Source organism: Panthera tigris, chromosome D3 (genome assembly GCF_018350195.1).
Source record: "Panthera tigris isolate Pti1 chromosome D3, P.tigris_Pti1_mat1.1, whole genome shotgun sequence".
Taxonomy (NCBI): Eukaryota; Metazoa; Chordata; class Mammalia; order Carnivora; family Felidae; genus Panthera; species Panthera tigris.
This window is the reverse complement of record NC_056671.1, coordinates 47022057-47032129: the sequence shown is the minus strand read 5'-3', so window position 1 is coordinate 47032129 and position 10073 is coordinate 47022057. Positions and strand designations below refer to the sequence as shown.

Here is a 10073-nt window from a genome sequence, read left to right as displayed (position 1 = left end):
TGAAAGCAAAGTTTCTTCCTCTGGTTTAAAGCAAAACAAACCAAAGAAAAAAGAGTGGTTTTTATCTCTGAGTTTTGGGGAGGTGGGGTAGATTCTTATTATAGTTGTTTTGTCCTAACAATGTTTTCTGTAAGAACTTTCTTGATTGCTAAATCTTGACTGTTTTTTGTTCTTTATCTTCATTGCGTTCTTACAACGAGCATTGCCCCTGTCCAGGTCTCTCCAGAACATTTGTACAGTCTGGTATAAAGAAATAAGCTCCAGTCTTGTTTCACAGGTAACAGTCTGCTCTCAAGTCGAAAGAGGCAGATAAGAAGAAAAAGCATATGTGATGCTTTCCTGTTTGACAAGCTTTCCATGAGACAGCACTCCAGGTTTGTTTCTTTGTGTATTTCTCTCTCTAATAAATGTGATGGGCAGTTTTGAGTATGGACATCATGAGTAAATAGGAAAATTACTGCTCCAGACCTTAATTAATCACACAAAAGCCATCCCAGAAGTCTGTCTCCCATGCTCAGATGCCTGATGCTCCAACAGCTGCTCACAGGGAGACAATTCCCTGAGGTGTCTCTGGCCCTGGCTGCATTCAAGCCAGGCTCAGTGAAGGATTCTAGAGGCCAACAGACCCAACTGCCAGGCAGGCTGCCACCTGGCAGGGCTGCCCCCTGTGGGGGCCTCTGAGACATAAAGAAGTTTTTGTTTCCTATGAACGAGACGTGAACTACAATCTATGGTGCCCTCTGTGACTAAAACCCACCAAGTGTGATTTCTGAAATTCAGGTAAACAGAAGGGAATTTGGGTCAAATATGGTAAGTAGACCACACACATGTATCTCTTCTCCCATCCAAAACCTGGATAAAATGACAGTGAAAGAATTAAAAAGATGTAAACCCATAGGTCAAAGAGAACTGGAGAGGCAACAGTGAATGAATGACGACTGTCAACACATTTGTGGGGGGTGGGCAGGGACAGAAAGTAATGGAGAAATGGCAGTTAGCTTAGCAGAGGGGAAGAAACTATAAGCTACCAAGATGCAGAACCCTGGAGAGGTTGGGCACATGGACACTGCAGGTCCTCCATAGCTGGGGGTGAGGCATGGGTCTGGAACAGAGGTTCTGACTGAAAGTCTGCATGCACAGTATGTATGTCTCTTCCTCCACCAAACACCAGCCCTGCTCACCAGCCCCCACCAACCCATCCCTGCTCCATCTCTTCCAGGAAGCCAAGAAGGTATTCTTTAGAGAACTTGAACCAGAGAATCCCAGACTCAGATAACAACAGGCATAGAGGATGGGGAACCAGGTGCTAGACTGAAAGAAAAGCACTTAGGTGAAAATCTGGTTTTCCAAGCACCCTTCCTGCCTCTGCTCACGGAACATGAATGTCTGGATATATACCGCCCAAGCAGAAGCATAAAGGAAAATTCTCCAAAGAAATTCACTGGCTCTGGAGAAAATCTCCACAGAGACTCCCATCTAAAAATGTTCTTCATCAACTCAGCCAGCTCACCTCCTGACAATACTTACCGAGGGACAAACCACTCCCAAGCACACAGTTTCCTAATGGCTCCTTATTGCATCAGTTGTTAATCATAAATGAAGATTCGAAGATCACCAGACATTTGAAGATGTTCTCAAAGATGCAAAAAGAGAACTAAGCAAATAAATATAGTTTTTAAGGGACTAAGAAGACATTGAGGCAGCAGAGGAAACAAAAGTAAAACCAAAAGACAAAAAAATGAACCTACAGTAATTATCATCAGAGAGTTCTGAAAAAACATTGCCTTCACAAAACAAGATAGGATACAATAAAAAGGAATCATCAGAGTGCAAAAGAAGAGTTTGTGAAATTAAAGATATAATAACCAAAATAGAAAACATTCAGTAGGACACTTGGAAGATAAGGTTGAGTGACTGTTCTCAAAAAGCCAAAAAAAAAAAAAAAAAAAAAAAAAAAGGGGACTAGGGGGAGAAAAGGAAATTAGAGAACCAGTCTAATGTGTCCAACATCAGGAATTCCAGAAAGAGAAACTTAAAATAATAAAGAGGTGGAAATGATCTCACAACTGGAAGATATGTTTCTAGAGAGTGTCCAACACCATGCATTGAAAAACAAAAGCAAAAACCCAGCAAGACAAATACCATGAAACTTCAGAATACCAGGTATAGGAAAGATCATAAGTCTGCAGAGAGAAAGCCTATCACAAAGGATAGGAAACAAAAATGCCATTGGTGCCTATCACAAGGAACACTGAGGCCAAATGACAATATAGCAATGCCTTGCATATTCTGAGGTAAAAACAATTCTCAGTCTATGTCTACAGCAAGCCAAGCTCTTCATAACATATCAGGGTGGAATAAAAAAATGTTCAGAAAAACAAAAACTAAAAACAATACACCTCCCACACACCCTCTCTCAAGGTGTCAGTGCTTAACTCGTGTTAACTGGAATTAGTGCTTCACCAAAACTGGTTTTTAGTTATCATGGCAAAACGAAATGGGAATCTAGGAAAGGAGACAAGAGAAAATCAATCCCAGCAAGATATAGAAAATGAGTCATACGACAAGTATGCGATGAGCCTGAAAAGCAACCAATGTAGAGTGCAAGGGGTTTGGAGAACTTTGGGAGAAAAATCTCCAAGTGGGGAGTAGGGACAAGTGGGAGAATTCTAGATTATTTGATACACCTAACTTGTGGGAAACTGCATGAGAAGCATTTTACACCTCTGTCAGAGGACTTGAAAAAAAAGCGGTGATAGGTGCATAGAACACTAAGCGAATGGAGGGAAAAGACTATCCATTTTGGGGAGGGGGAAGTGGGAGGGAGATGTACAATAAACTAAAGGTAAATGCAGTAAATAAATAACCCCTTTATCTGTGGTTTCACTTTCCAGAGTTTCAGTCCCCCAGGGCCAAACACAGTTCAGAACAGATGATCCCCCTTCTGACAAGTGGTCAGAAGGTCAGTAGTAGCCTAACACTACATCACAATGCCTACGTGGTTCACCTCACTTAATCTCATCATGTAGGCATCTTATCGGTTCACATTATCACAAGAAGAAGGGTAAACAGAGTACAATAAGATATTTTTAGAGAGAGAGAGACCATATTTACATAACTTTTATTACAGTATATTGTTATAATATTGTATATTGTTATAATATATTTTATTATTAGCTATTGCTGTTAGTCTCTTACCGTGCCTAATTCATAAACGAAACTTTATCATAGGTATGTGTGTACAGGAAAAAATATTGTACCCATAGGGTTGGGTACTATCTGTAGTTTCACACATCCAGTCTTGAAATGTAACCCCCACGGATAAAGGAGGTCTACTCTGTAGCACTTATTGTTCAATAGCAAACAATATTTACATAGCCACAATAAGGTAAGCTCCGAACAGGAATCAAATGAACATGGTATCAATATGCTGAGAGGAAGTGGGGGGGATTAGAGAAAAGCTCCACTATCATCATATGAAACAAACAGATGATGTCTAAAATAGGTAAATCAAGAATTAACATATTAGCAGATTGTTCACAAATACGAGTGTACATTTAAAAAAAAGCTAAAAGACCTAGAAGTGGTTGCCAATGGATACAGAGAGAATAGGGCCTGGAGAGAATTCGAGATGGGTGCTGCTCGGTTGATTCTGTCTTTTGATCACATTTTTTTTTAAATTATGCTCATACGGAATACTTTAACAAATATAAAAAAATAATACTAAGTAGATGAATATATAGGAATAAGTAGATAGAAGAGACAGGAGAGGAGAATAAATAGTGAGGTAAGACAGTTTGAATAAATAACTGGAAAGGCTTATGTTGAAGCTAGAAGCCATGAGGAGAAACCCAGGCTGAGCCAGTACGGGTGCCCTTTTGGCAGAAATGGAAGAGCAGCATTGGGCAATCAGGGAAGAAAGAATCGCATTTTAGATTATGTAGGAACGATTCTGGTTTGGACTGAGAGAAAAAGAACATTGGAGCTATGGATAACGCACTGTCTTCTGGAGAGTCTGCAACAAAAAGAACCTGAGGTCACCATGAGCCCCCTCCGCATCACCCAAGAGGGTACGATCCACATCAGACCCCAAGTATTGATACTCCCTGGGGTTACGCAGGTATGTACACCAGCCCTGTCGGTAGACACACAAATTTACAAAGTAGGTTTTACACCTTCAACTGTACCTCAACTCTTTCCCATTGTATTTGGTCCTTGTAATGATCTACCTGAGCATAACTGTATCTGATAACTCTTCAGACTGTCAATGGTGACGCTATGTTGCCCCTAAGAATGATATTGGTGCCTTAGTCTTGAGAAGGTATACCTCTTAGAGAGATCATAAACTACAAGCCCCCAAGGAGAAATTAAGTCTTCAAGTAGTAGCAGAGGTGTCTCCAAAGCAAAGACCCGGGCTTGGTGTGGCACCTCACTGTGGGAGGCCGGACCCCGGTGCCAGGCTGAAACCGGGTCGAACAACGGCTCCCTGTTGACTCAGCCAACCCGGTGGTTCCCCCTCCCATTCCCCCACTTGCAAGGGCATATGAAAGCCTTGTCAAGGCTGAGAAAGTTAATTCCTGAAGCCTGTGGTCTGTGGGTGTTGGCAGTAATGTTACCCCCCTTTTTCTAGAAAAAGAAATAGAAACAAACATGGGAAATGTGTTTTGCTAGCAATCTATCAACAAGGTCTTGCTGTGACCCGTTTAGAAAGTTCACAAGGTACACAGAACTAAATGTTTTGGCTGGCAGTGATCATGTGAAACCTGTTTATTCTTAGAATGACCTGATCCATAAGAGTCTTATATTATAAAAGATTGTGTACAGCAACAATAAAGCCGTCACTTGGGCCATCAGCCCAGGGGACCCTCCTGTTCCCAAACTGACTTCTCTTCTTTTTTTTTTCTTACATTCCCCTACCCTCAGGACCCTGATCTCGGTGTTTGTTGCAACGGTCGCAACACCTCGCAGCCGTTCCCTGATCAGTGTAAGAGATCTCAGGTAGATCACTTACCCTGGCTGGGCATGAAGACCTTTCTTGAGATTGAGGAACTGGGCTAAATACACTGTCTGGCCCACTCCAGCTCTGATAGCTTAGCTGTATCTAAATTAAACTCTGCTGGAGGAGCTCAGCTGCCTCGTGGACAGAAATCTTCTAACATGGACACCCAGGTTGGTTCCCCCATAGGTCGGATGCCACTTTACAACATTTCAGGTTCTACTCAAAAGGCTTCCTCTTCATGCCACAGAGGGTCAGCTACTAAGTTTTCCAAATGTGCCTTGAATCATGCCCAATCAACTATCCTTTTTTACATGACTTTTCTTCTGATTTTAATAAATCCATAATGAAGAGCAAGTCATGAACTTCTACTAGTCACTTCTGGAATAGGCGTTTCCATGGCTAAGGCTGTTGTGTGGCATCCCTTGAAGCATCCCTGCTTGTCCCCTTTGAGTTGGATGGGAGATAAAGAGATTTTTATCAGCCCGGGATTAGTATATAAGACAATATTCCATACAGTTGCTAAACATTCTAGGTTGTGAAAAACAAACCACATAGACTTTTTAAGTTGCCCTTAACCTCTGGCTCCAGTCCTTTCTGTGCCACGTATTCTTGGCTGAGTTCGTACAAGCCTACTTGTTGAAAGCAGTTTCCCAGATGCCCAGCAGTGCTGCCATTTCCACTTTCCTGGTCCAGGGTAACCAAGACTTTCTGCAACCTGATTCCAGGTTTCCTTTGCAGCTTTTTTACGCTCTACACAAGATGGCTGCTCTCCGAACATATCATTTCTTGTCTTTACCCTTTTCCCCCAAATTCCAAACCTCTGGAATGCTTCTCCTTTACTCTATATTTGGAGGTTTTTGTACCTTTCCAAATACAATTCAGATCCCTCCTCCCACTCCCTGTACACTTGCCCCAAACCCCACTGGCTGAGATGCTGACTCTGCCCACTAGTTGCGGAAAACCTATCCCCTTTAGCGTTCCATGTTGCATACAAACCTCCATAGCTCTTCTTACATGATCTTGAACATTTCTTAATCTTTCCTCTATCTCTGCTAATCTTCTTACCAGGCTATAAATCCCTTAAAGGCAGAATATATATCTTAGACCTCACTGTCCCTCCTGCAGGAGGAGGTACACCTCAATAAATGCTCCTTTATCTTATTATTATTGAATAAGAAGCATTTCAATAGGAGATATCCACCCTGGGTCGCGATGGATGTGAACAACACCCCTACTTTTCTTCAACTCTAAGATCATTTTTGCTCAACAGAGCCAGTCACCCACATTTGAAGACCTTTGCTGCCAGGATCCCAGAGCCCTGGGGTTAGCCTCATCCTGCCAGACCCTGCCACCACACTCTATAGTCGGAGAGGCAGCATAAGCAGAGACAGGCACAGTGTGGTGGTAAACTGTGTGGGATCTGGAGTCGAGCTGCACTACGAAACTGTGATTTCACCTCCTTGAGCTTCTATTTCCTCCTGTGCAAGATTGGATAATATTAGTACCTACCTCCTAAGGTGTTCATAAGGATTAAATGACTTCATAACTGTAAACATTGCAAACTGTGAACATTGCCCGGCTTATAGTAAGCACTCAATAAATCTCAGTTAATATTATTATTACTTTTTTTTTTTAAGCTTGGGTCCAACTCTGCGTTTGACTATTAACTATCCTTTCCTTTAGTTTTCTCTCTTTTTTTTTTTTTTTCTTTTGGTGGTGCTTATCCACTTCTGTGGCTCCTTGGCTTCCCCATTTGCAAGCCCTATATGAAAGATTTGCCCCTTCAACATAATAAAAATACTTCTAATAACAAATGTGAGGCTTCTACAAGAAGGTACGGTACAAGTGTGACAGTTGAGTGAGATGAAGCATTTTTATGCGTGTGAGTGACTTCAAAGACTGGAAGATACTTTCTACTGTTTTTTTTTAGAAATTCCATGCCTTCTACCATTATTTGTTTCTCAGGGCACTTGTTAACATTGAATCTAACGCATGAGTCCCCATGTTTCAGCAAATGTATCTTGTCAACTTCCCCTCCCTCCATGGTGTGAGATGGACAGGCTGTTTCTGAAAGAACCTGTCCCTTGACCATTGTAAGGGTTGAGATTTATACAGTGAGTAACCTTTTTCTCCCGGGGTTGAGATTTACATATTGAACGATTTCCCCACCCCCACCCCACCCCACCCCCACCCCACCCCCACCCCCGGGGTGGGGTGTGGGCTGTGAGCTGCCCTGCATGCTTTGAACTCAATCAGGGAAGGGGAAAGGCTGCTGGAGCTCTGTCACCAGGAGCCACTTTCACCTTGACTTTCACAGTTACTGTCAGTATAAGAGGAGAGAAATGACACAAGAAAATAGCCATGTACTTAAAAGTCACAGTATTCATCCAGGAGTCTTATGAACTATTTGCTACCGTAATGATCACCCAGTTTTCTGCTCAGTTGTCTGGGAAAGAAACTTACATCTGGGATATTGGGAGAGGAAGGGAGAGACAGACAGAGGGAGACACAGAGAGTGACAGAGAGAGAAAGAGAGAGAGAGAAAGGATTTGAAGAACTCCAGGAGAAATAAAACAGTATGAGCCCTCAGAGGCATCCTACGTCAGTGACAAGCCATGCAGCAGCCATTGTGTGGAAGGGTTTTGATGGCTTCATTCTCGAGCCACACAGCAGACCCAGAGCCGTGGGTCTGGGTGCACAGCAGCTGTGCTCTGCCTCTACCTGCTGTAACCGAGAAGATCCGTCCTTAAGGTGCCCGTGAGGCCACATTTTCATGAACTGCCTGAGCAATTGATAAGTCGTCAGTTGGGAAGTAGAGACATTCACAGGTTCAGACCTGAAGCTTGGTCCTTAAAATGAATTGGAAGCATCTGGCTGTTTTGCTGTCGGTAGGTAATGATGCAGCCGCCTCACACACCCAGATGTGATTCTACATTTCTGCAGCTGTTCTGGTGGGAGTTTCAACACCCAAAACATCTGCTGCTGGGACTCTGCGGCACAATTCTCACTCCATCTCTCTGGGTTCTTATTCTTTTCCTAGAAAATGTACTTTCTTTCCACTCGGTATTTTCCTACTTTCCAAAGGTGTTATTCCCAGCAAGGGGATACCCACCGAATTCTATGTAATGTGGAAGAGAAATCCGTATCATCTTCAAAATTCAGAGCCAAACTGAGGGGGTGTGACGCTAATTCATTTTATGAGGTTTGATGAGATAGAACATTACAGCCAGGCAAAAAATTTCATACTTTATGGCACACGTAGAAGAAACGGTTATAATGAAGTCACTTCTGTATGTTAAACACAATTGACAGGGGAACGCCTCTAAAGTCCAAAATGTTTATCTCCGGGATATTTGTCAACATCATCAAATTGCACACATAAAGCACTCTCAGTACTGCCTATTTAGTAGAAAAAAAAGACCCTTCTCAAGCCTGATGCCTCAAACGTTTTAGGTGATATTACAAACTGACATACTAGTTTTGAAGAGCAACAGGAAATATTGAGTCACAAGATATTCATGCACTTTGACCCAGTAATTTCTGGGAATTTATCCTAAAGAAATTATCTTGTATGTGGAAAAGTCTTACTATAAAGATGCTTATCACAGGACTTACTATGATGAAAACATGGATTTGATCTATTGCCCCCAAATATGGAAATAGTTAAATAAATATGGTGTCTCTATTTCTATAGGATACCTGGAAAATCAAAACGGGAGACTGACAAATGTTCAGTGGCCCAGTCAGCAATTAAAAAGATATTTACCGAAGTAATAATACTGAAATGCTTCTGACATACATTCAGTGGAAAAGCAAAATACAAAGTTTTTTGTGTTTGTGCTTAGAATCCTATCAAAACTTAGCACTTAAAAATGACCCAAAGTAATTGCTCCAAAACAACAATAGCTATTGTGCTTAAGTGGGAGAATTATGGGTAATCTTTTTCTTTTCTCTATTTTCCGAATTATTTAGGAAGGGGTTATATTACTTGAGTCAACAAAAAGACCAAGAAAAAGGCATCCCTACATTGTGACCAAGACATGAAATCTGCCAAGGTAAGTAAAGTTGAAGAAAAGCAACAGCAAGGAGCCTGAGGCATATCTTGAAAAGAAATCTGGACTAGTGGACTTCAGAGGGAGACCTATTTCTCTGTCACAATCTCAGTTTTTGGCCAATTTTCTCCAGAGTGTTAAGGAATCCAAAGTGAAACTAACCCAACATTCTGACTGCCACCTGACAAGGGTTGGAAATGCAGTGACAGACTATGAGAAAGCCAATCCTGCATCATATGAAAGTTCGTGAATAAGCACAAACGGAGAGACTCATTTCTCTTCATTTCAGGGAAAAACTTGGAACAAGACTCCTCTCCAAGTTCCACCAGGTAACTTTTCCAAGCCCGTGAAACTTGGGAAGGGTGACTATAGCACTTCTGTCTCTCCACACCCACGTCTTTGCCAACCTCATATTAAGCCTGAAGGAGAAAACAGATCCAACTAACATTACTTGGGACCTACTCTTTTTTTTCCGCTCATATTTTAAAATAGTACATTGATTTTTTAATATCCCAAAATAAATTGCTATTTCTTAGCCTTTTGGGGGACAGCTTTAATTTAGGAGGGAGAAGGGATGATTGAGTGATAATAAACTGATTAGTCTCAGGATTTCTCAGGGAAATGCTGACCCAGCATCATGGCCCTCACACACGCCATTATAATTCTTTGATTTCCTGTCACGGCAGACAGTTCAAAAACGGAAAGTAAATAGGAGACATGGAAAATCAATGTGAGGTGCTGAATTGTTCCAGCTGCTGAGGTCTGTTAATTACATCATATTTTTATGGAGACGTTCAGCTCAGACTCGCCAAGTGTCCACATCTGGAGGCTGTTGTGTGCCATCCTGTTGGGGCAGCTCTTCTCCCCCAGCATCTTGGTTAACTGCAAAAGGACAAGCTACCCCAGGAAAGCCTGCTTGTACAGACCAACTCTCTGAGGCAGAATCCGGAGATCGTAGTGTCTTCCGTTACCATAGAGATAAGAGGGGTTGGGAGCTGGAGAGGGGCCACTGGAGTGGCAGG

At 42.1% G+C, this 10073-nt stretch overlaps 2 long non-coding RNA genes across 2 annotated transcripts; both read left to right on the top strand.

The window, feature by feature from the left end:
- The first annotated feature begins 631 nt into the window (after positions 1 to 631).
- On the top strand, positions 632 to 1960 carry LOC122232738. The gene is made up of 2 exons (XR_006210125.1): positions 632 to 780; positions 1220 to 1960. It is a non-coding gene; the product is annotated as an uncharacterized LOC122232738 (long non-coding RNA).
- Positions 1961 to 3171: 1211 nt separating this feature from the next.
- LOC122232739 lies at positions 3172 to 9559 on the top strand. The gene is made up of 3 exons (XR_006210126.1): positions 3172 to 4120; positions 4924 to 5169; positions 8972 to 9559. It is a non-coding gene; the product is annotated as an uncharacterized LOC122232739 (long non-coding RNA).
- Positions 9560 to 10073: the final 514 nt, after the last annotated feature.